The 27,622-nt window shown below is 40.4% G+C and overlaps 1 protein-coding gene across 1 annotated transcript in view; it reads left to right on the plus strand.

Moving 5' to 3' along the window:
* LOC128737314 (patched domain-containing protein 3) overlaps positions 1-27,622 on the plus strand; it is a 195,343-nt gene that overhangs the window by 83,375 nt on the left and 84,346 nt on the right. The gene's annotated exons all lie outside the window — the stretch shown is intronic.

The raw sequence follows: 27,622 nt of genomic DNA on the forward strand, positions 1-27,622 counted from the left end.
TCGTTATTGAGAACTTTTTTAACCGGGCAGTCGTCCGACATCCTCACGACATGCCCAGCCCATCGCAAGCGACCGATTTTTGCGGTGTGTGCGAAGGGTGGTTCCCAAAGCAGCTGATGCAATTCATGGTTCATTCGCCTCCTCCACGTTCCGTCTTCCATCTGCACTTCGCCGTAGATAGTGCGCAACAACTTCCGTTCGAAAACACTAAGGGCGCGTTGGTCCTCCACGAGCATAGTCCATGTATGCCGTAAAGGACTACCGATCTAATCAGCGTCTTGTAGATTGTTAACTTCGTGCGCTGGCGAATTTTGTTCGATCGCAGCGTCCTACGGAGTCCAAAGTAGGCACGATTTCCTGCCATAATGCGTCTTTGTATTTCTCTGCTGGTGCTGGTTTCTCGATTTCATCACCGTCTAAATGAATCCGGGGAGGGAGGTCAGCATTCACTTCTCTAGAACCTCTTCCTTTCATGTATTTTGTTTTCGCTACATTAATGACAAGTCCAATCCGTTTGGCTTCAGCTTTCAGTCCGATGTACGTTTCCGCCATCCTCTCAAAGGTACGTGTTGCGCCCACTATTCGCATGACGCCGCACCTACTCACGATCGCATTGGTGGCTGAAATATCTGTACCTTGTAATCGTCTTACTTTGAGCGACACCGAAGTGTCACGGAGAGTGAGTTATGCAAGTCATGAAAACGAGTTTGCCAGTCGCTAAAATTTACTTAAAACCTAATTACTAAAGTAAATTAATATTAAAATATCAGTAAAACTATTAAATAAAATCTAAAACTTACAGGCTAGTTAGTACGGCTGGAGGAAAGGTGTTTCTAAAATTCTTAAATAATACGAATTTAGTCTAATTTAAGTACGGTTAGTGCTTCACATAGAAAATAGTTGATGAGTGCTATTCTAATACTTTCCTGATTGTTACAATTAATAGGAGGATTTGTTGGCGATAAGAATTTGAGCATCCAATTTGCAAAATAAATAGAAGGAAAGTTTATAAATGTAAGTAAAATACATGAAGAAGCTAAAATTTGTTATTATAGAAAGGCTAGCTAACACATCATTGTTACAGGAATTTTTTAATCACGTTTTCGATAAAAAATATAACGGATTAGAAAGTACGGAATTGTTTCCTTCGTTGCATACGCAACAGTACGTGTAATGATGTCAACGTCGTCAGCGAAACCAAGAAGCCGGACGGAATTCGTGAATATCGTGCCACTCGTGTCTATACCCGCTCTTCTTGTCACACCCACCAATGCGATGTTGAACAGCATACATGAAAGCCCATCACCTTTCCGTAACCCTCTTCGAGATTCAAAGGGCCTCGAGCCTGCCCCTGATACTCGAACAACACACATTACTCGATCCATCGTCGCCTTGACCAGTCGCGTTAGTTTATCCGGAATACCGTAGTAGTGAAAAATCGGCCTCAGCTGATCTCGATCGATCGTGTCATACGCCGATTTGAAATCGATGAATAAATGATGCGTGGGTACGTTGTATTCGCGACATTTCTGCAACACTTGCCGAAGCGCAAAAATCTGGTCCGTGGTGGCACGGGCACCCATGAATCCCGCTTGATATTGCCCCACGAACTCCTTTGCAAATGGTGATAATCGACGATATAAAAGTTGGGAGAGCACCTTGTAGGCGGCATTCAACAGTGTGATTGCGCGGTAATTACAACAATCCGACTTGTCGCCCTTTTTGTAGATGGGACATACGATGCCTTCCGTCCACTCCTCCGCTAGTAGCTCCTCCTTCCAAATCTTGACAATGACCCAGTGCAGCGCTCTAGCCAGTGCGTTCCCACCGTATTTCAGCAGTTCGCCGGGTAGCTGATCAGCCCCAGCCGTTTTATTGTTCTTCAGCCGACCGATCTCTTCTGCTACTGCTTCTGTCGTCGGCGATATCCTATGGTCGGTGTTAAACCAAACCGGACCAAGTCGCAAAATTTTAAAAAATGAGTTAATGAAACGATCAAGAATTTTCTAAGCAACATTTTACTCTAATCAGACTGCATAAATGTTGGAAACAGCCAGAAGTTTTGACGTAGGACTACGTCTTTGTTTACTATACTGGGACTGGGTAGCACTTTGTAAAAACGAAAAATAGAAGTGTAACGTTTGAATGAAATATTTCAAACGCTAATAGCTACTATACTACTGAACGAAACATAACAGTTAATATGTCGTTGGATAGATAAAATGTCCAGCAATTTTATAGTAACATATTAATAATAATTTTTTATACGCTAAATAGTAAAAATGTGTGTAAAGTTTTAAGGCCGAATTTTCCCATACATTTCCCTGGTGATCGCCTAGCTTCACAGGCACGGACGACAATTAGATACACCAAAGGATTTGGATCCAAATGATAACTTTTGAGACCACTTTGTAAGCCACACCCCTTTTCCAATCCAATTGGCAACATCGATGGCTATTGACGGCAACACCGACCCCGAAGACAAGCGTAATCAGCGGGCAATGGCCAACGTGAATCCCACACGATGCACTTTACGTTACATTTTGCATTATCCCCATCGCAAACATGCGAAATTGTTCGATAGCTTGCTCAATCAGTGTCGGACAATCATTTAAGCAGCAGCAGCCGATATGGTTTCCTCCACCACCTACACTAGCTTACAAGTAGCAGCGGCAGTGCCAGTGACTATAAAATGGTACACTGATCGGACACTGAAGGCAACTGGAAACGGATCGACTGACGGGCAGCAAATTCAGCAGCAGGCCGTTGTGGTCTTAAACAGTTCTTATAAGAACTATAGTAATTGAAGAATGGAAAGATTTTTCTACGCTTTCTAAAATGGTTAACGTTCCATTTTGCGTTATACCACGGTAACATGGGAAATGCTTGCTCATTCAGCGTCGGATAATCATTCGAGCAGCAGCAGTTGATCTGGTTTCCCCCACCACCTACACTAGCTTACAAGCAGCAGCGGCAGTGCCAGTGATTATAATAAAATGGTACTCTTGGTTCGCCGTCTGCTCATTCATCGCACAATCGCACTGACGGACGCTCAGTATTTACCATCGACGGCTATTGGTGGCGAAAGCAACGGCATTTGGCGGCAACACCAGCGATCGGAGGCAACACCGATAGCAATTGAGAGGTAGAAACGATAGCATTTTGGCGGCAATTGGAGGCAAATCCAAGGACTTTTGCGGCAATTAATGTCATCTTCGATGACAATTCGAGGCAAACCCAATGGCATTTTGGCGGTAATTTTCGCAAACCAACACTGAAGGCAAATGGAAACGGATCGACTGACGGGCAGCAAATTCAGCAGTAGGCCGTTGTGGTCTTAAACAGTTCTTATAAGAACTCTAGTAATTGAAGAATGGAAAGATTTTTCTACACTTTCTAAATGATTAACGTTCCATTCGGATAATTATTTGAGCAGCAGCAGCCGATCTGGTTTCTCCCATGCCTACATTAGCTTACAAGTAGCAACGGCAGTGCCAGTGACTATAAAATCGCACACTAGGTTCGCCGTCTGCTCATTTACCGCACGATCTCACTGACGGACGGTCAGTATTTTGATAAAACTAATCCATTTCAACTTTACAGTGATTTGGTATTTCCTATCACTCCTGTATTAGCGGGCAACCATCATCCTAGAGTCTAAAGGACCGAATAGCGACATCCATCTATATATTGGCAACAGTAATTATAGTACTGATTTTTAAGAAGTGCTATCAGCTCAAACATAGTTCTTTTCAGGGCCACCAAACAATTTCAAACGGTTCTTTTCAAAACCACCATTGATTCAATGAAGAATTAAATCAGAATATTTCGCTCTTCTTTTACAAATAAACACTCAAACAATGATACTCACAAATACTCAAATATGCATATGCCAGAAATGCAGTTTACATTAGTCTTTGATTTAATGATCAGACATAAAGTTATACTTCATCGATTAAAACATGTTATCAATATAATGAGTATTATATGACACAGTCCTACGTCACCCTTTCGTACAACCCTTAGGGCTGTATACCTTGTAGTTTTTATTCAGTTAAATAAAATTAAAAGATGTGGCTTTTCGGTTTCGGGTTTCTTACGAAAACTTTATTTTACGTTCAGCTGACGTTTCGAACAACTATGACTTCATCATCGGAGCAACTATTGTTATAAAGCATTACAATTATTTAAACAATCTTCATCATTACATATATAATTACTTACAACGTTGATAAATGTTTTCTAAGCTAAGAAAACACATATTTTAATAAAAATACAACGGTCTGTTATAATTATCGTTAAATGAAATCCAATACGACCATAAAAGCTATTTGTTTCAGTTTCCGACTAGGACTCTTTTATGTATCTTAGAGCTATATATGCAATATATGATTTCAAAAAACTAATACAAACATTAAACATTTTTGCAAACACTGGCCAATGGAATGTTTCCGCAGTTTTCGGAATTCTAAACAGACATTTATAGTAAAAATACAACGGTCTAATCATCATTGTAAGTGCAAGTATACAAACATGCTAAAAATTTATTATAACTTATGTAATCAAAGCAAAGCAAATATACTCATACCAGTTAACCGGCAATATATTTTCATGAATGGAAAATTTAGCATTGAAGTGAATGAACCGAATATCTTTACTTCATCTTCAGTTGTTTTTTGTTATGATCTCTGTCAACTTATTACCGCAAAATAAGTAAATCCATTTAGTCGTAAACCACGCCACTAAGCGCAAATTACCGCATCGTAATGATGTTTTAATTGCACACCGACATGCGCGAGTAGGTTAGGTACCTATGTTTTTTTTCGTACGACCGAAGGTGTTTCGGTGACAGTTAATAGGGACACCTAAATCGTTTTGCCCGACCGCAACGGCCCACTCTATTAGCTAGCTGATCATAACTCGGGCTGCTCGTCCATCGGTCGGTCGTTTAAGAGCATCGCAAACAGACAGCAGCACTCAGCAGCTCCAGCGTCATCGCGTGAGCCCCTACGCAGCAACCCACATTTCGCGGACGCTGTCCGTCGTCCGCCTAGCTTTGCCGCCTAGGTGACAAATAATTGCGGCAAAGAAAGTGAAACCACCTCCGGCCTGGCCTGGTTGAGACTTGAGATTTGCGGTTTAATTATTATCTCTTTGGCTTCCTCTGTCAATTGTTCAGCGGTACTTGGAGGATGAAGTTTGCTGAGAAATGGCAGTGCAGTGTAAATGCAAATTGAAGATGGTGTGTAGCGATTCTGTGTCATTGCTTGAAGTGCAATGTCAACAAGGATGGACTGTTTCCCACGAGTTTAGCTTCGGGATGCAAAAGAAAAGCTGACCTGCGTTGAACTGTACTGATTACTAATGCATTCGAAAGGTGATTTGCATTAGCCGGTTAAGTTGGCAGTCGAAAGTAAACATCTAAAATGACCACAATCTTTGGCCATCATAAGAGCCAGCTTCTGCTTGCCTCCGGCAATCGTTCACGGCAAGAAACAATTAATATATTATGTTCAATGTTCCACTTACCAACAAACGTTATCAATAAATGCATTTATTTCCGTCACGCCGACGATGGCGGAGACCGCGAGAGTCTCACGTGCGAGTAGCAAAAATTAGATCATGTACCGATTTTCAGCATTTTCTTTCATTCCCAGCAGACGTGGCGCGGAACGGGCATGCTTTCCACTCATATGTACGTATATACTTTACACCTTATCATCGGAAAGAGAAAAACCAAATCTCTCGTCGTGAGCTCGGTACGAAGCATAACCCATAAATAACCAATCACCTTGCCTGGTATGCAGGGAACCTGGGAAGCTCACTCTCGACGAAAAATCAACATCATAACTCAGCGCTACTCCGTGTCTTTGTTCCGCCTTTCGGTGTGCCGGCATATAGGTTCATAAGCAATATCTTTCAATCTGCTCCGGTGTCTTCGGCGAACCGGTACCAGTCGCTAAGTTTTCAATGGTTCGAACGAAAACTTTGGGAAACAGGGCTGCTAATGTTTCAGTTTTAAAGCGCCCTTTTCAACTCTTTATGTAACTAAATGACCTTTTGATTTGGCATCTGCGAAAAAAAATATTTTTTTAGTAACATTTTAGTTCAATACTAGCTTATTCTATTGTCATAATATAGCGGATATCCGGGAAACAGATGTGAAATGTATTAAAAAATATATTTAAAATATGGTTCGATAGTTAACTGCTCTCAATAAACTCAACAGCATCAGGTCAAAAGCTTTCTCCGTCACCTCACCCGGCAACATTGGCTTCAGTAACACCCGGCAGCCGGCCATACGATTACAAACTATTACGGTTCATTATCACTGATTGCTGGCTCCATTGCACGATGGGATCTAAATGTGTCTTGAGACTGTTGTAGTATGTGTGCACGTGAGATAAATCTTTCGAATTCCAGTGCAACTTTACTTGCAAGCTATCTGCCAGCATGCCGTGCCATCATCATCCATCATCGCTCGGTGGTGTGATACTTTCGGGAAAACGTGAAGAACGTAACACCAATTTTCTCGAACGAGGAAAATCACGGTGATGGCAGCAGCGACAGCAGCAGTCGGTCATGTAATGAGCCAGTGCCTGTGAATAGTAGTAGCTTTGCAGAAGTAGGAAAATGAAATTCATGTTCTTTCAACTCAAAGGAAAATGGTAACAACCTAACAACTAAGTGTGAATGTAGGCTTTGTGCTACTTCCTAGTGCATTACATTTTAGTAGACTTTACTAATTAGTCTACTAACATTTGCTAATGATAGTTGAAGGTAATTAGAAAAAAAATCCATTAACTTTCTCAAGCGTCCATGATTCATACCCGTAAAATTTGCAAACCGTAGGACTTCATCTCGCTACGTAATCAGTGGAAAGCCCGATTCATAACTGCATTTCGTCATTTTACTGTGCCGCTTACGTCGTTGTAGCATATCATGAGCGTGTCAAGGTGCAGGAAGTACTACTTCATATCGTTCACCATCCAGCTCCACCTGGGCACCAACATCATTTGAATTTCAACGATCGCTACCAGCAACCATGTACTTTGTTGCGGAGGTGTCCTAGAGTCGCTGCTTTCAATTTAAAAGGTCATTTCCACTGCTCTACGGTTGATTCCGATGATATCGACGTCATCCACAAAACCAAGAAGTATGTGAGATTTCGTGATGATGGTCCCGTTCCTTTCCACGTTCGCACTTCGTATTGCACTTTCCAAGCCAATGTTGAATAGCAGGTTAGGGAGTACATCCCCTTGGTTCAGTACATCCAACAACGCCAGGAAAGCGGCTCCCGCTATTCTGACGCATGATTTTGACCCATCCGGCGTCGCACGAATCAGTTTAACTAGTTTCGTTGCAAAACCATGTCCCAGTCCAGCATTATCTACCACAGCTCAATTCGTTTGACTGAATCGTACGCTGTCTTATAGCCCACAAACAGATGATGAATTTGCAAGTAGGACTAACGCTAACGGTCTACCACGCCATCTGCCGTCAACCGCTGGATGTTGAAACGCAGCGTCTTTCTCGCACACGAAAAGTTAATGGTCAGAGTTCACATTTGGTCCCCGAAAAGATCATGGCGATGACAGGACCGTCAATCTAGTCATGATCGATTTTGTAGCCAGAGTCTCCATTTGAATGTCTCCAGACCAAGTGTGTTTCTGAATATTGAGACGTTAAAAGTTAACACCTACTTTTATTACACAGATTCCCCTGACCTCGCTAAAATTTATAAGCCTCTTATCCATTATCATTGGTCGACAGATGAAGGCTCTGTCGTCCAAGGACATGACGGAAGAACTCCTCCCATTTGCATCTCCGATGGTGATTTCCACATCAATGTTTTGGGCACTCTCCACAGGTCCTCTTGAACCTGTCGTATAACTTGTCCTTAATAGCATCGGATTCTTCGGATAACTCGTTACTTTGGCTTTCCTGACACTATGAAACCGACTCTATGTTCTGCCTTGCTACCGCCACTGCACTGTAGCAGTTGTGGTATTTGAAAGAACTGCCTGCAATAGGGTCTACTGCACGAAACACACTTTCTCCGGAATTTGGCCACTGAACTTTCTGAATAGCAGCGATCTCCACTCCGAGTCGATGTAGTTCTCGAGCCAGCAAGCCAGCTCATGCCAGTTCGTAGAGAGTTCGAACATTCTAAGTAGGGTATGTTGCTGCTTCGTCGTAATTGCCTATTCCCGTCCTAACCAACACAAATTATTAAAAATATCAGCATTTTTATGACACACAATGCAAAACTAGTTATTTCCTAATATTTTAGATTGTTGTCTATCATACGCGATCAATCAAAGTTAGCTGAGATCTGTTTAAATGCTTTTTATCATTAAAGAAGTCCTACCAGCCAAATTTCCTACGTTTTTCGTGCGACGAAGAAGAAAATGTCGACTAATCGTTTTCATTTCCGTCATTCATAAATGAAAATATTTCACGCAACGCATTGTCGTCATTCTACAGCCAGGGAAACTTGCTTGACCTGCGGAAATTTTGCAGAATAACATTTGTCATGCCGTCCTACACAAGTACATGCGCGTTAACTTTGTAAACATTGTTGTGATTTTTAGTTCGGACGATGAAAAATTTTGATGGCCGGTTTTTCAAACGCTACGACGAATTTAAGAAATAAAGTCAGTTGCGTAATTTCCATAATATGCTTTAATAATCGCTTTTCAGTGATTTCAAAGTTCACGGATCGGAAGGTAAGTGTGTTTTAGTCAAATCAGCACAAGAATTTTTGGAGTATTCATTAAATCCATCCAATAAATGATGAAAATTAGAATGGTTTTACTTACTAGGTCGGGAATTAGAAATAATTCTTATTTCCATTTTCGTTATTCGTGATAGGGTGATGTCTATGTGGCATGTCTCAGCTCAATGTGGTCTTCGGCAACTTTTTGAATGAAAAAATGATGCATCTTTTGAAGGGGTCATCCAATATTTAGGTGTTACTTTAACAACAATTTAAGTAATAACGTTTTGAGTAATTTTTTTTTCACCTTTTAGGTTTCAAAACATTAAGGATAACCCAATTTCAAGCATTTTTTCTGAAGATATCAAACTTCTACCTTTTACCCATTTTCAGCAATAGACTTTTGTTTATAAACGACCCCTCAAATTACTTTTCTTCTTGTATCATGTTTATTTCAACAGACAGCTCAATGTGATGTTCTAGACAACATTTTGCACATAAAGGAGGAATATTTTTGCTGAAAACTCTTGCTTTTTCTGCATTAGTTTTTAGTATATTTTTTCATGGGTGGTGTCTTCGGAGAAGTAAAATAATAAAATATAGCACCTCTTCCTGCACTATTAGGGTGACCATGAATTCACCTACTAGGGTGATACAAACTTTTGTTTTCTTAAATAATTTAAAAAAAAAAGTTTTTTTCTCCAAAAGTTGCAGAACATACTAAAATAAGCAACTTTGCTGAATAAAGTAACTATCTATCTCTTACCGGATGCGAAATATAATGATGTGTTAAAATAGAGCACTTAAAAATCAATTACACTCAATAACTTTGCACACGATTATTTTATTACTATCAAATGTTCTACAAAGTTATTCAGTATGTTGAAATACATATTTTCTGTGAAGACTGTTTGACGCTAAGACGCATATTTATTAAGTTATAAAATGTATGAAAAAAATCCGCGCTATTCCCAGGTATTCCCAGCCATAATATTTCCAGGTATACTCTGAAATACACATTTGGGCAGATAGCTTTAACAATTTCCTACAAATTGGTATGCAAACGAATTGCAGATACCAGCAGATGGCTAAGATAATCGGTTTTAAACGTAACAGCAGTTATATCTTATTAATTAATGCATATAAAACAAAACAGTCTTCAGCAAAAATATTCCTCTTTTATGTGCAAAATATTTTCTAGAACATCACATTGAGCTGTCTGTTGAAATATACATGTTACAAGAAGAAATGTGATTTGAGGGGTCTGTTATAAACAAAGGTCTATTGCTGAAAATGAGTAAAAGGTAGAAGTTTCATATCTTCAGAAAAATTACTTGAAATTGGTTTATCTTTAATATTTTGAACCCAAAAATGTGAAAAAAAGTTTACTCAAAAAGTTATTACTTAAATTGTTCTTTAAGTAATGCATAAATATTGGACGACCCCTTCAAAATATGCATCAATTTTTTATTCAAAATTTGCCGAAGACCACATTGACCTGAGACATGCCGTTTAACCGCAAATATTTTTGTCCCGAAATTTTAATTTCTTACCCATAGTGGCTAGGTAGGGGCATTCCGTACTGAGTATTCTTCTGCGATGGACGTCGCACAAGGAATAACGTTACGGTTGCTATAGCCTGTCTCTATTGATTGTTTTGTGTGACAGACACATGATACATAAAATAAATATAAATTAGATATGAGGCTATCTAATATAGGGTTGTGTGGTAATAGTTTAATTGCCAAAACACTCGGGTGCCAACCGAGAAAGTATGGGTTGGAGTCTCACATATCAATTGAACTGCTCAATATATTTTTGGTCTCATATCGAAATTTCTCAGTTTCATGCAGTCTACCATTCTTCTTATCGAACGATCCTCCACCTCCTCCAATAGTTCGTATTTATTTGCATTACTTTCAACTCATATTCTCCTAATTCTATATTACTACTATTACAACTATTCTCCTTATAACTTTGTTGTTTGTTTGCTAGGCTTAGACGGTACTATCAAGTGAATCAAAATTAAGTCTTAGGTGATCGAACCATCCCTGATTGTGATCACAAGGTAGATCACAGTGGCGATGTTAATAACTCATACTGGTACGACCTGGTGCTATTCGACGTGTCACGCAAGTTTAGCACGTCCCAGCGAGTACTAGGTTAAGTATTTATTTTACCATTAAGTGTTTTCTTTTCTGTTGTGGTTGTGTGTTAGCATAGATAGCGTGGCTGATGTTTACATAAGTCCAATTTGGATACTTAAATGGAGCTATCCAAGCGTCCGAAAATTGCTGCTCCTTCGTCCTGACCCTCTTCGTACGTGGATAAAAGCTCTAGAAAACATAAAAATCCAAGTGCAGGAGTCAATCGTACGGATCATGTTCTATTTGAAGGAATCGTATAAATACGACGGTGTGCTGCACGGGCGTAGCCAGAAAAGTTCCTTGGGGGGAGGTTTTACAAAAACAAAACTGACATAGCCTAACCGTAAGCAGCTTATTCAGGAAATGGAGAAATATTTTCAGTTAAAAACTATTTTGGTTGAAATTGAGTATTCTTCATGAGACAAATGCCGCTTAGTTGGTTTCGAGGTACGATGCTGGTCTAACAGGTAGGTAGTCGTCGCATGTTCGAATTTCGGCTAGGCGGTGGTGCTAGATAGAGTCAGTAGGATTTTTGCACTAACCCCGTAACTGTCCTGTACTCTAGTAGCCGACTGCGAAGTCTGTCGATGAAAAAGAATCAAGTCTTCGAAAGGACGTTTAATCCCACGGCTTTGCTTTGCTCATCAGACAAAAAATCAAATTGAAATAACAGAGTTAAAGTTATGGCTTCCCAGCCGGCATTGAGGTACGTTGTATGTTTGAATCTCGGCTGGGAGAGGCTGTTTAAGTCCATAGAACTGAGTCTCTTCGAGACGCAGCGAGGGTGCTGAAGAACAACTTATCCTGTATGATTCTCAACATCGCTATTAACCCGAATCATCCCAATGATGCCATATGGCATCACTTGACAAATTTTATACTTTTCGCTATAAAATGAAAACAAATCGCTATTTCCATAATTGGGTAACACCATTTCGAATGAAATAGATATAGTTCGACAAGAAATATCACATTAAGTATATAAGCTCTGTACCATGATGCAATAGCATTTCAAAGTTGAAAATTTGCCTGATTTTGCGGGGTAATTCTGGGCTGATTCGGGTTAAGGTGATCCGATGATCAGATTTCGAAAAGGGAGGTTTGATTCTCAGTAAATGTAGCAAACTTCTTGGCTAAGCAGATGACTTTGCCAGGTGGCTAAGCAGGTGACAGAAACTTTGCCACGACGAAGGCCGTCTGTGCTAGACTGAAAGCGGAGCCTAGCAGGATTAGGCTTTAAATCAATGCGTCGAAGACCAAATACATGAATGATAATAACTCAAATGGTCGCTAATAAGTCAGACCGAAACAAGTGACAAAAATCTTATTTCGAGAAAAACGCGTTCAAAGTTTGCTGCTCTGTATAGTTTGTAGCTATCAATTGTTCGAAATCATCTCATAACACTGGCTGTTTGCAACATTTATGTAGTCTTATTAGAGTAAGATGTAACTTAGAAAATTCTTGATCGTTTGCTGTCATTAACTCATTCTTTTAAATTTTGCAATTTGGTCTGGTCTGATTTAACGCGGACCAAATGAGACGAACGTGCTTTTCTCGCGGACGGTAATCGTTGACGGCGACGAACCACAAGTGGTAGATGAGCCCGTGTATGTGGGATCGCTGGTAGCCGCGGACAACAACAAAAATAAGGAGATCCAGCGGCATATTCAAGCAGGAAAAAACTGCGACTTCAGAGATGCCTGGAAAATGGGCGACAAGTAACCCAAGATCGAATTAAATGGGGCTCTAAACAGCACGAACCACCCCGGCTCTAAGTTCACGACGCCGACGGGGATCGTACAATCAGCCCCGTACATTTTCCTGTACTTTAAACAACAGCTGACTGTGAAATTTCAAGCTTGAAAGTGTATAACAAATTTTCTCCTTAGGGGGGTTTGAACACCCCAACCCCCCCCCCCCCCCCCCCCGTCGCTACGCCCATGGTGTGCTGTATTCTTTCGACCCAAAGAAAAAGCAAACTTCTAGGGAGAAGGAGATTGACTGTGTAGTCAGTGATCCTAGTTTGACCTTCAAGAACCATCTGGACTGTGAGGTTTGCCACTTGAAAATTCAGTATCAATTGAAAATTGTGTTTTTTCGTCAAATTCTTCATAACTGATCAAATATCCAACCTGACATTAAAAGATATGCAGAAATGATGTGCTTTTGAGCATGCTGACCAGTGACAACAATAAAGCAATCCAACTAATTTATAGTTATTGGCGGCACATTCTGATGACGTGTGGCCAAAATGGAGGCGAAAGGAACCTTATCAAGTGCTCTTTCAATATCCGAACAAGCGATTTTATTCACCTCCTCTCCTTATGCCTCAACGCCGTGCCATTTGGAAGCAACAATTAGAGGACGACCGTTTTCGTAGTCCTAAGTCAAGCCAGCATTCGTACCGCCATTAGGCTATAGACTCTCCATTTTTATTAAGCTAGTCAATTTTTCTATGGAACTGTGAAGTAAACAGTAGAACAGAGTAAACGTTTTCTGAACACGGGACAAAATGTTTCCTCGATGATGAACCTTAAAGGATGTTTGATCGAAGCAGCTTTTTAACTCAATTAGTTCTTACTCAATTGGAATGATATGTTGTCGAGTAATTTCTTCAATTTTAATTCAGATTGCAGAATTTTGATTGCAGCTAACCATAATGAAATGACCTATATTTTAAATTGTTTGTAACTAAGATTTTTCCCGTCAACCTTAACATGAGCTCATTCGACAAATTTATGGCACCTTTCTTTTTCTCCTACTCTTACTCAACAATTTATTGCACCTTTCTTTCCAGCTAATTTCAGAATAAAATTAATATCTCAAAAAACGTACCGCCATTAGGTCAGGCCGGCGAATGCAGTCAACAAGTGCAAGCGCCAGGCTCCTCAATGAGCGGACATTACGAATCGTTAAAGTTTCTCTACCCGTCTTTCTCTTTTGCTCCAATGCATTCATAAGCAAAGCAAACGCATATTTACCACATTCGCGTGCACCTTTTGCCAGCCTATGGAATTAACACACTTTAAAGTTTGTTCGTCCGACGGTGTACAAGATAATGGCATTCATCGCGCAGAAGCTCAGTCAGACAGAGTCAACAACGCCACAGACAACCTGACGTGATCACTCCGAGCGATATAACCTAATTACGGTACGGTACGGTTTCGAGTCGAACCGAACATTTGACTCGTGTCGTGATTTATTAAAACTGAATAACATTTTCGTTAACGGCGGTTTGCTCTGGAATTTACCCTGTTTTATTTCGGTTACGGTTAGTATATACCTATACAGTTATGATATAGGTTTTGTCAATTGTTGCACTATCGAAATGATCGTTAAACTACTATAAGAAAAATGAGACATTTCAAGTTTTTTGAATAACTTAATAAACTGGTCTGGATTTGGGATGGACTTCTGGTTTAGACACAGACACTTGTAGGTTTGTTCTAATCCCCACAGCGAACCAATCCGATTTGTCTGTGGTTCAGAATTGCGGAAAACTGGCAGCGATTAGCATCCAGGCACACTGACTGGTGCCGCGCTTGTTACTCATTTGCAATTTTTTCCCGCCCGTCACGCCTCTGGCTAATGCCTCGATTGTTAGCCGACGGCCGTCGGCCGGAGCTAACCATTTGCAGGCGGAAAGAAATTGAACAATTACTATTAATAAAAAGTACAAGGTTAACGATGCGAATTTATGTTAAGCAGGCAGTGGCACTATGCACTGCACAGGCAGCTGTAAATCCGAGAAAAGCTTGCACTTTTGCGGTTTTTCTTGCCGATGAAAAGGAACGGACGGCGGCGGTAGTTTCATTTGAAAATAAACAGTACCGCGTCTCTGGGCAGGCATTCCCGCTCCGGGATGCTGCCACTGAACAATGGGGCAATAAAGTCACTCACTGTGTAACTACTTTAACTCCGCTGGAGCTGCTGGGTGACCATGGCGGCGGCGGAGACGTTTTTGCGCCACTTTTCGACGGAGTTGCTCGGCCCAAGAAAGCAGCATGCAGCGGCGATTAGCCGGGTACCGGAGCTTATCCACGATGTGACTTTCATCTCCAAGATGGAAAATGTAGTTCATTGCTTTGACAGTTGAAATTGTTCGAAACCGGCTAGCCCTCGAAAGAGTGTCCATAGGTAGGTAGCGTGGAAAATGGATCAACCGTGCAGGGGCGCGGGCGCACCCGTACCAGAAGGTTACCGCGCTCGGTAAGTGGAAGAGATTAGCAAGTCAAATTGAGAGATTTTATTGCACCTCGGGAAGGTTACGGAAATTTGCCCGTGAATATTTGTTTAAGAGTTAACGACAAGAAAGGTGGTAAGTTTTTTTTACAATGATGCGTTGAGATTGCTTTCACGCTTGAAGGATTTTCGTCAGTTCGTGAATCTTTCCTTTACATTCGTTGCATTGATGGTGCGGTAGCACTTAACTCGAAAATAAGCGGAACCTCCAAATCACAATGTATAGTAAATATTACGGAACCGTTGTTTCCGTTTGTTTTTGTCATGCTTACTATTTAAGTTACACTGATCAACACTGGTCTGGTAACTGTAATAAAATCAGCACTGAACAAAAGATCAAATGTTGAAACCGTTTTTTTCCTCATTGAAAGACTGTTGAGTATCAATCATCAACATTTTTCACTATTTTCTTACCCAGTGTAAACACGTAGGTATTATTACTTCAAGCGCCAAAGTCGAACGGACATTACGTAACCTTTGCCATAAATAAACTTCCCGAATAATTACGCTCCGAAAAAAAAGTGCGAGCTTCACACTGTTTTGCTCCGTGCGTCGAAGGCACTTACTCTTATTAACTTAGATTACATACCTTCCTGCGCCGAAAAATCCGGCAGCCACGGCGGAACAAATCTGAATATATAATGCTATATTTCTTTTTGCCAATGATCGTGGAGATCGTGGTCTTTCCGAAAAGGAGAAAATAACAAAGCTCAAAGCTAACAATAGCGGTACAGTAAAGTTTCGCTCCTATAGTGGAACCCCTCGGGCCCGCGCGGTATCAATTTTGTTGCTGGTATATGACGGACGGATAATGTTTGTAAGCTTTGCTTACGAACATAATAACCGGGTATTGGTCGGCAATGATGGTCCTGTTAATGGTCATTGAAACCAAATAGCTATGCTCCGTACACGTGAAACATATTTTACTGAGTCTTTCCAAAAGATACACGTCCATTTAAATATCAAAGGAGCAGTTTGTCTGAAATTACATTGATCAACTCAATTGAATTGTTTGTATACTGCCTGAGCGCATGCTGGGCAACACTAATGATAGAAGGTAATAGCAGAAGCATAGGTAGTTCATCAAGCTAATGAAAGTGAGAGTAAACTTTATGCTATTCATAGTAATGTGTATCAGCATAGACTACATCGATATCGGCTTGAACATATGTAGTACAACAGCATTAACTTGTTGCATGCAAGCGGTAATGATGTAGCAACAGGTAATTGGGTCTAAAGGAACCTCAGTAACTGCAGGGGCCATTTACCTCGAACGTTGTTCATAGCTGCAGTACTCTCACTAAACAAATTTTATTGAAATATTTCATTTTTGGAAGCATTTTATTTAGGGACGGCTCTTGACAGCAACGTTCTCCTCATCGTAGTGATTATTCAAGTTAGGAGCGGTTTATTACAGCGTCTGACTCGAAGCGGGCAGATGAATTAAGAAACGTCTCGGCGCTAAAACCAAGATTGCAGACCCAACATGAGACTCGGTAGCGTGACCCTTGTAAGACAGCATACCTAAAACTAAACTACTACGAGTATTCAAGCAAACATTGGAATTTTCAAAATCTAATGAGTTCATTCTAAATTACTTGGAACACTCTCATTTATACGCGCTGGCGTGCCCAAGCTATCTCTGTTAAATTTAATGTAAAACAAAATTACTTCGCTTGGACGTTTGGCTAATTAAGCGTTGATTCTCGTCTAAACCGCACTCCACTTAACCAACTTTGTTTATCAATTTATTTATCACCACGGGGATATGCGGGAATGAGAGCGAACGAGGCACTCACACGCGGAGTGCAACATAACAATGGCTAGAATAGGAAGACACGATTCACATACGAGTATGGAGAACTCGTTTGGGGACTCAAGGTAGGTGGGGAAATTTTCCCTGCTTCGATAGGTTGCTTAACAAAACGATGTAGAAAATAATGTCTATGGTTCGGTTTACGACCGTCAAAGCTTATGGAGGTATGGAGTTGTAGGTTATAAGGGGGTCCCGATCCGAAGTACCTTTTTCCCGCGCTAGGATATCCACAAAGCCACCTGGAGAACATCTGACCAACGTACAATGAACCAAATTGACCACATTCTGGGTGCGGATATTGATTCTGACCATTACCTAGTAGCAGTACATGTGCGCTCAAAGCTGTCCACTGCATAACGGACATGTCAAAGCCACCCTCCTCGGCTGAACATCAGGCAGCCAAATGAATGATAACCCACAAGCTGACGAGAACTACGCGCGAGTACTGAATGAGGCACTGCCTTCTTCCGAGGAGTTAGGTGCTTCAAACCTCGAAGACGGTTGGGGCAGAATACGCTCGGCCATCGGAGAGGCCGCTACCGCGGCACTAGGTATTCAGCCTCGGAGTACACAAAATGATTGATTTGATGGGGAATGCCAACAAGCGGTGGAGGAGAAAAAATGCTTGGAAAAATTATCTAAGTATTGCCACTAGAGAGAACCTGGCCAAATACCGACGAGCTAGGAACCAGTTGACCACGATCCTGAAGAGAAAAAAGCGCCAAAAGGAGGACAGAGATCGTGAAGAATTAGAGCAACTATTCCGAGCTAATGACACGCGCAAGTTTTATGAGAAGGTGAACCAAACTCGGAAGGGCTACACACCGAAACCTGCCATGTGTAGGGACGAGGGAGGGAATCTAATTACAAACGAGCGCGAGGTGGTCGACAGGTGGAAGCAGTTCTTCGATGAACACCTCAATGGTGAAGTCGCAGAAGGAGGCGGAACGGAAATTAACCTAGGAGCGCCCAAGGAAGATAGTGATATCCTAGCACCTGATCTCCAAGAAGTCAAACGAGAAATCAAGCTGCTGAAGACCAATAAAGCCGCTGAGAAGGACCGCCTACCGGCAGAGCTTTATAAACAAGGCGGGGAAACGCTAGCAAAGGCTCTACACTGGGTTATTTCGAGGATTTGGGAGGAGGAAAAGCTACCGGAGGAATGGATGGAAGGAGTGGTTTGTCCCATCTACAAAAAGGGTGATCGGCTAGACTGCTGCAACTATCGTGGTATTACGCTGGTAAACGCCGCCTACAAGGTACTCTCCCAGATCCTGTTGCGCCGGCTGTCACCGATAGCACAAAGTTTCATAGGGAATTATCAGGCGGGTTTCATGGGGGCTCGCACAACTACGGACTAAATTTTTACTATCCGACAGATCTTGCAGAAATGTCAGGAGTACAACGTGCCCACGCATCACATCTTTATTGATTTCAAAGCAGCATACGATACAGTCGATCGAGATAAGCTATGGCAGATAATGCACGAATACGGTTTTCCGGACAAACTGACGTGACTGATCAGAGCTTCATTGGATCGAGTGATATGTTTCGTACGCATCTCTGGGACACTCTCGAGTCCCTTCGAGACGCGACGAGGGTTGAGACAAGGTGACGGTCTATCCTGCATGCTGTTCAACATCGCTCTTGAGGGGGTGATCCGACGAGCGGGCATCGAAACGAGAGGCACGATTTTTACCAAGAGTAGCCAACTTCTAGGCTTTGCAGATGACTTCGATATCATTGCCAGGAACTTTGCGACGGCGGAGGCAATCTACGCCAGACTGAAAGCGGAGTCTAGGAGAATTGGGCTAAAAATAAATGCGTCGAAGACCAAATACATGAAAGGAAGAGGCTCAAGGGAAACAAATGCGCGCCTCCCACGGACGGTAACCGTTGACGGCGACGAACTAGAAGTGGTAGAGGAGTACGAGTATTTGGGATCGCTGGTGACCGCAGACAACAACACTAGTAAGGAGATCCAGCGGTGCATCCAAGCGGGAAATCGGGCCTACTTTGCCCTTCGTAAAATGCTACGATCAGGAAGCATACGCCGCCGCACGAAGCTAACAATGAACAAAACCATTATTAGACCGGTAGTTCTTTATGGACTTGAAGCCGTGACGCTGCTTACGGAGGACATACGCGCCCTTGCCGTGTTTGAGCGGAAAGTGCTGCGGACGATATTTGGAGGAGTACAAACTGAAAGCGGAGAGTGGCGGAGGCGTATGAATCACGAGCTACAGGTACTGCTTGGGGAGACTCCCATCTAGGGTTGGGAGTACCGACAGCATTTTATGAGAACCGGTATTTCGGTACTGGAAGCATCAGTACCGGTAATACCGGTACTGGTACCGGTACCAGAGTTTTTAACAAGAAAAATATTATTCTTAAAAAAATCTTAGTACTTATTGATTTGGGGCCCTGTTCAAAGTCACCTCCCCTCACCTTACAGTAACTATTTCAAATGTACCATCACTCAAGGAACCAGACCCAAATACAATTTGGGTTGTATTACGTGTCTATGGTCGCTTTAGAGACAAAAATTGGTCACGAAACCCGCAAAAAAGATTGAATAAAACACACCGTTACTTGGGGAGTCACCCAGGTCGCTTTTGTTCTTATCTAAAAAATTTAGGTGACGTGACTGTGAGAATAGAACCATTGTTAACATTCTTACTCTTAGCCTTAACAGAGTTGGCGGTTGCAAAAAATGGAGAGATTCTCATCGTGCACCTGATGAAAGTCAGGAGGCTATGGTCACATCACAAGGATGATGGACGACTATGCACTAAACTCTTCAAGAACCCCACCGGCACCAGGAATAGAGTGACCCAATGAGTGACTGTATGCGAAAACAAATCTTAGTAACAAAACTGACAGAGCTTTCTGACAGACTTTCTCAGTATTTTTCCATGCAAGACAAATTGTACTCAAGGCACCGAAAGGCATAGTCCAATACTAGCTCATTAATTCTTGAGTTTCAAAGTAAGTGAATTCACTTTGACGAGTTTTTTGGAAAACAGGCCTAATCGAACTCCTTGAAACTGGAACTGCTTTGAACTTCTGAAGTCTGTTCAAATTTTTCTTCACGCTAAGCATGTTCTAATCACTTCGAGAACCAACGCCCGGCGGTGCCTCATCTACGATTTCCTCAATTTTGTTGCTGGTGTCAAACCACTGAAGTAACTCCTCCGCTTGTTTCATCAAAATATTCCGCGTAGTTTTGGTAGTAAATATTTTAAAATTGATATTCACCTTTGTTTTTGTGGACGCTTGTTAGAAAAATTGAATAATTGATCAGTACCGAAAGTACCGGTTTTCTCTCGTGTTAGTACCGGTATTTCGGTACTAAAGATCAGAAGATCAGAAGATCATCAGAAAAAAATCACAAAAATCCATTATTTTTCGACCTTGCGGAGTACAGCCCCCCCTGAATTGAATAATTCGATTTAGATCAAAAATATATTGTGTTGTGCAATGACAGCTTGGGCTCGCATCCACACTATTTCGATTGATAGTCGAATGTTTTACTCACTAAACTATTACTACTACTAGGGTTTATTTCTAATTCCCGTCATAGTAAGTAAAGCTATTCTAATTTTCATCATTTGTTGGATGGATTTAATGAATACTCCAGTAGTTCTTATGCTGATTTGACTAAAACACACTTAGCTACCGATCCGTGAACTTTGGAATCACTAAAAAGCGATTATTAAAGCATATTATTGAAATTACGCAACTGACTTTATTTCTTAAATTCGTCGTACCGTTTTAAAATCTGTCCATCAAAATTTTTCATCGTTCGAACTAAAAATCACAATAATGTTTATGGAGCTAGCGAGCATGTATTTGTGTAGGACGGCATAACAAATGCTATTCTGCAATATTTCTGCAGGTCAGGCAAGTGTTCCTGGCTGTAGAATAACGACAATGCCTTGCGTGAGATATTTTCATTTACGCATGACGGAAATTAAAACGATTAGCCCACATTTTCTTCTTCGTCGCACAAAAAAACGTAAGAAATTTGGCTGGTAGGACTTCTTTAATGATAAAAAGCATTTAAGCAGATCGCAGCTCACTTTGATTGATCGCGTATGATAGACAACTTACTAAAACATTAGGGTATAACAAGTTTTGCATTGTGTGTCATAAAAATGCTGATATTCTTAATAATTTGCGTTGGATAGGACGGGAATAGGCAATTACGACGAAGTAGCAACATACCCTATATCGAAAATTTTCGGTTCATTTAATTAATCATTTTATGCATCAGACACTTCCTCCTTTCATCCAATTAATCATTCTTTGCAATAGACACTTCCTCCTTTTCCAAAATAGTTTACGTCATGGCCGCGTATAGAGTCATATGCGAGTAAAGAAAAAAAACACCCGGTGGTTATTAATTCACTAGACTTTCCGGAGCAACTGTCGGCAACGCGCTGTTTGTTTCTATCAGACTTACCTAGTAGTTCTTCTATCTTCTCGATAGTAGAAACAAAGAGCAGTCATACAAAAATAATATCATCGCATAGGAGTGTGTGGTGCGTATACACGGGAATGATAGAATTGGACAAATAAAACAAAACTAAGCATAAGATTATGTAATGCCACGGGTAGCAGTAGTTTAGTGAGTAAAACATTCGGGTATCAACCGAAAGAGCGTCGATGCGAGCTCTACCTGCAATGGCTCAACCCAATATATATATGGTCCATATTCAAATTTGCCAGTTTATCTAATTAATCATTCTTCGCATCAGACACTTCCTTTCTTTCCAAAATAGTTTACGTCACGACGGCGTATAGAGTAAATAAAAAAAATATTTATCTGGTTCCTAATTTCCAATCTCTTAATGACAAAATTTTCATGATAACATATTTTTGGTTGCTCCTGAGTTATAGCTGAAAAGCTTGGGGAACTTTTGGGCACAAGGAAGGTTCTTATGATGGTTAGAGATCCCTCACCCCACTAAGAGGGGGGGCTCCCATACAAATCTATACCTATAAAGAAGGATTTCTGTCTGTCTGTCTGTCCGTATGTTCCTTATAGAATCGAAAACTACTGAACCAATCGGCATGAAAATATGCATGTAGAGGTTTTTTGGGGCCAGGAAAGGTTTTAGTGATGGTTAGAAACCCCTCCCCCCACTAAGAGGGGGGGGGGCTCCCACACAAATGAAACACAAATTTCTGCATAACTCGACAACTAATCAAGCAAATAGAACAAAATTTGGCATACGGGTGTTTTCGGTGACAAGAATTTATTCTATGGTAAATTGAGACCCCTCCCCTCTTTATAAGGGGAATTATAACTCCTCTCCTCTTTAAAAGGGGGGGCTTCCATACAAATTTCCTCATAACTCGAGAACTAATCAAGCAAATGGAACCAAATTTGGCATGTGAAAGTTTTCGAGGGCAAGAATATTTTCTATAGTAAATTAGGACCCCTCCCCACTTTAAGAGGGGGGCTCCTGTACCAAAGAAACACAATTTTCCTCATAACTCGAGAAGTAATTAAGCAAATGGAACCAAATTTGGCATGTAGGTGTTTCTGGAGACAAATATTTTTTCTATGGTGAATTAGGACCCCTCCCCGTTTTAGGAGGGGGGGATCCTATACACATGAAATACAAATTTCCTCATAACTGAAGAACTAATCAAGCAAATGGAACAAAATTTGGCATGTGAAAGTTTTCGAGGGCAAGAATATTTTCTATGGTAAATAAGGACCCCTCCCCACTTTAAGAGGGGGGGCTCCTATACAAACGAAATACAAATTTCCTCATAACTCGAGAACTAATCAAGCAAATAGAACCAAATTTGGCATGTGGAGGTTTCTGGAGGCAAAAATATTTTCTATGGTGAATTAGGACCCCTCCCAACTTTAAGAGGGGGTGCTTCTACACAAATGAAATACAAATTTCCTTATAATTCGAGAACTAATCAAGCAAATGGAACCATATTTGGCATGTGGGTGTTTTTGGAGGCAACCATTTTTTCTATAATGAATTAGGACCCCTTACCTTTTTAAGAGGGGGGGCTCTCATACAAACGAAATACAAATTTCCTCATAACTCTAGAACTAATCAAGTAAATGGAACCAAATTTAACATGTGGGTGTTTTTGTAGGCAAGAATACTTTCTATGGTATATTTTCTATGGATTTCCCCACTTTAAGAGGAGGGGGGGCTCCTATACAAATGAAAAACAAATTTCCTCATAACTCGAGAACTAATCAAGCAAATGGAACCAAATTTGACATGTAAGTGGTTTTGGACGCAAGATTTTTTTCTATGGTGAATTGAGACCCCTCTCTTCTTTAGAAAGCGAGTTATGGCCCATCTCCCCTTTAAGAGGGTGGGCTTCCATACAAATGAAATGCAAATTTCCTCTTATCTCGAGAACTAATCAATCAAATGGAACCAAATTTGGCATGTGGGAGTTTTAGATGGCAGAAATTTTTTCTATGGTAAATTACGACCCCTTCCCCTTTTAAGAGGGGAGCTCCCATAAAAATGAAATTCAAATTTTCTTATAACTTGAGAACTAATCAAGCAAATAGTACCAAATTTGGCATGCGGGAGATTTTGGAGTCTTGAATTTATTTTACGATAGTTAGAGACCTCTCACCCCTGTGTACTCTCATACAAATAAAACAGAAATTTTTGCGAAACTTAAAAACTAATCGAACTCGAGAAATTCGAGACTCTTTCATAAAACATTAGTCAATACAAGACCACAAAAACTATCTATAGTAACACTAGATCATTCAGGACGAGACGGTCGCGAGTGTTGCCGGTGACTCGCCGTCGGAAGCGCCGCCCACTGGGGGGCTTGCAAAACTCGAGATTGTGACAAAGATCATCCGAGATTCATGATTTATGTCCAACACAGGTTAATTTGTGGCAATACGAAGTTTGTCGGGTCAGCTAGTATCTCATAAACCAAACAACGAAAAGTAAACTTGTGAAAATAATAAATATTTTTTTAGCATGTTCGCAGATGGATTACCGAACAATGTGAGTTTTATTGTACTCTTATGCTGGCCTTCAAGACCAATTTTTGGTCTTGAATGCCATCATAAAAGTGCAATAAACCCCAAATTGTTACTTGGGAGTCCATCTCCTACTGCTCTCTAGAAAAAGAAGCAAAGAAGGAAAAATTAAACAGAAGGAGAAAACAAGAGAGAAGAGCGTGAAAGATAACGCGACAAAAACTGGAAAAGAATAAAAGTTAATACCAAAAACAGAAAACTAAAGGAAAAACCTGTCAGAATGCAAGGAAAAACGGGACATAAAAAGAGTAAAAAAGTAGAAAAGAAAAAAACGGGAGAAAAAAGGAGGCCTAACGAGGATATTGGACAGAGAAAAATGAAGAACGGAAGAGAAACGAAGCAAAATAAGGAAGAGAATAGAAGAAAGAAGCTTAGAGAAAACGAACAAAACAAAGACAAATGTGACAAAAGAGGAGCAGAAGGAAATGGAATTGAAAAGGATGAAAAGAAAAGGAGAAAAAACAGCAGCAAAATAATGGAGCCTCCGGAGGAAAGAGGAAAAACGGGACAAAAAGAAAATAAAATGGGTGAGAAATGAAACGGAATGTATGGGTGAGAATGAAAACGGAATACAAAAGGAGTACAACGGGAAAGAAAAACGGAACATAAAAGGAGTTAAAAAGCGTAAATATCGAAAACGGTGACAGAGAAAGAGAAAAAAGTTTAAACGGTAGAGGTAAAAAGCGAGACAGAAAAAGAAATGAAACGGGCCTAAAATGGGGAAAACTGGGAAAAACGGAAGAAGAAATGCGAAAAACGGAACAGAGAAAATTCAGGACTCATGATAAGGACGGACCACGTCTGCTTTGACAAGTGGTCCTGTGCTCGATAACAATATAACGTATTTAGTCAAATTAGCGATTATAGCAAAAAGAAATGCAGTGCAGGTTATACAATAAACACCCGGGCGATATCACAATAGATCAACAGTATTGGTCGCAGTGATGAATAGAAAAACGGGACAGAAAAAGACGAGAAAAGTAACAGTAAAAGGAAACCCGCAGAGGAAAGAGAAAAAAGGAAGTCAATAATTATTCTGTTAGTATTCAATAATTGTTCTGTTCTATTAAACTGCAATATATTTTTTTTTTGTTTTGAGAAAACAGTACATAACTATGGTTTCCATAGTTTCAGCACAGACAAACAGACATAACTCTTGGAAGAAAAATCAACAAAAATTATCGTACCTCACATTTAGCCTGAACACTAGCACCATCTATGATCGACATTCCCAAATATCAAATAGCAATATGGGTATCCCTTGAAGTAGCAAGTATTTTTTATGGGGAATTCCCCTTTTTTCGTCAAAAAGCGCCACTTTGACCAAAACGGAGACATTCCCAACTAAGCTCAAATTTGAAATGACGGTTTAATCGGTACGATGAATGGAAAACGAGTGTTATGTCTGTTTGTCTGTGGTTTCAGGCTTTAAAAATGGTTGCCTTTATGGTAACTTTGCACAGATGATACAGAGGATACAGCATAAATTGATTCACAAAAAACAAGTGAGGTTAGCTGCTCATAGCTGCTCTTCCCCGAGATACACACCCTTAAAGATAACATGTAAAAATTAAAAAACCAGTGATAGCTTCTGAAGGGAAAAAGATAGAGCACTACTATCTTGGACGAAAATGTGCAATTTAATATGATCAACAATTTCTTAGAATATTTGGAAAGCGTACGAAGCTTTCATAAAGAGCTAGATCAAAAAACTGTCTTTAATGGTGTCCCTAAGAGTTTGGCTCTATAACTTCTTTCATGTAAGAGATAGATATCTTCAGTATTTAACAAAGTTTCTTAAAAGAAGTGTAGCTACAAATTTTCTGTAAGTAACAATCATTTCTAACTTAAAAGAGAATTTTTTTTTCATCTTCTTAGGGACACCCTAATGTCCAAATATTTTTTTACTTCTAGAAAGTGCTTTTTGTATGAAGAAACTTTTCTGAAGCAACTACTATACTATGTCTTAAGGTTTCGATGCTATTACTTATGTGTAGGTCTCCCTATTTTTGAAACTGTCCCACTGTGCAACGGTCAGTAGACCACAGCGGGAAAGAAAATAACAAAACATGAATGAAAATCGTGAGGACAGGAAATCAGAAATGAAAATTTAAAAAAAAAATGAAGAGGAAACAAAGAAAAACGGAAAAACAAAGCAAGAAACATGGGACAGAAAAAAAAGGAAAAACGGATGGAAAGTGAATACTAAAACAAAGCAAATGGTACATAAAAGAAAGGTGGAAAAACGGAACAAAAGCGCAAAATGGGACTGGAAACAGTAAAAGCGGAAATGAATAGAGGTAAAATGAGTGAGAGAATAAGACGAAAAATGCCAATTTTAATTTCAAGTAAAACTTCATATCTAGTTTCGTGTTCATGTCCGGTTGGAAGTAAAATCCAGTAAGTAAGTCCAAAGAAGTAAGTCCAATTTGTGTTCAATTTCGATCTAACCTTCTATTACAATTTCAAGCCAAATTTCAACTTTAAATTCAAATCCAATTCCAAGTCTAATTTAATTCCAATTTCATCAAAATTTCAAGTGTAAATTAGTTCAAATCCAGGTATAATTAAATGTTGTATATCAAGTCCAACTTCAACTCTAATTTCTAGTCTAGTTACAAGTCTAAATTGGACTATTTCAACTTTGATTTTAAATCGGGTTGCACCCGAAAGTCCAAGGTTTTCAATCCAATCAACCGGTATTTTTGTGATAAGTTCCAGGCCAAAACATTCTTCTGAAAGGTCGGGTGCACCATCTTTTGCTTATGTCTGGGCACGCTAGTGTATGTAGGTAATTACTCCGTCACGTCGGAAATGATTTCATCATAATCAAATAGAAAAACCAAACAAATTAAGTACACAGAGGAACATCAAACATGTATCCATCAACTTGAACCTACCCTGGCCTTCTCCGTCTTAATACCCAAATTATACAAATTCCCTCAGTTCCATTCAATTGCATTAACATAATCAGCTCAGCCCATTTAGCAATGAAACTAGCCGGCTCTGGCTCCGGCTCACTGCGCAAAGCTGATGGATGGTTCTGGTATAATTTCCCAAATTATTCATTCCACAGCCAAAGCGGAGAAGTGAAAAGCTCAACCAAAGCTGACGTTTACTTACAAAACTGCTGCTGGCTCACTACCTACCGACTAGCAACCCCGGCACAATGCAATGGGAGAAAACTACATAACTTGAAGATTTTCCTACCGGTTCCACCCGCACTGATGATGAAGATACCGCCACGTCGGAGTAATAATAGCAGATAGCGACTGACTAGCTTGGCCCGTGGGAAATTGCCAGTCAACTTCATTGACGATTATCATTACTTTCCCCGAACTCCCCCAATCAGCTGGGGGAATTCCTCGAGCATGAAACTGCGAAGACCGTGAATACACACACTTTTCCGTAAGACCTTTTCCAACGTTAAAGCTTAAAGGTATGGTCGAAGAACTGCACTCTCCACCTTCCACGTGAGAGGATATTGCTAGGGTTCCGAACTTGAAAATAATGACCCGCACCTTCGTTTCGGTGGGTAGGGTGGGTCTGAAATTTTTGAACTAATCAGAATTGTAGATTAAATTTGAAAATGGAATTTCATTGATATGAAATTGAAAGATTCACAATAGAAACATATCACAGC

This window comes from Sabethes cyaneus, chromosome 2 (assembly GCF_943734655.1).
Source record: "Sabethes cyaneus chromosome 2, idSabCyanKW18_F2, whole genome shotgun sequence".
In the NCBI taxonomy this organism is placed as follows: Eukaryota; Metazoa; Arthropoda; class Insecta; order Diptera; family Culicidae; genus Sabethes; species Sabethes cyaneus.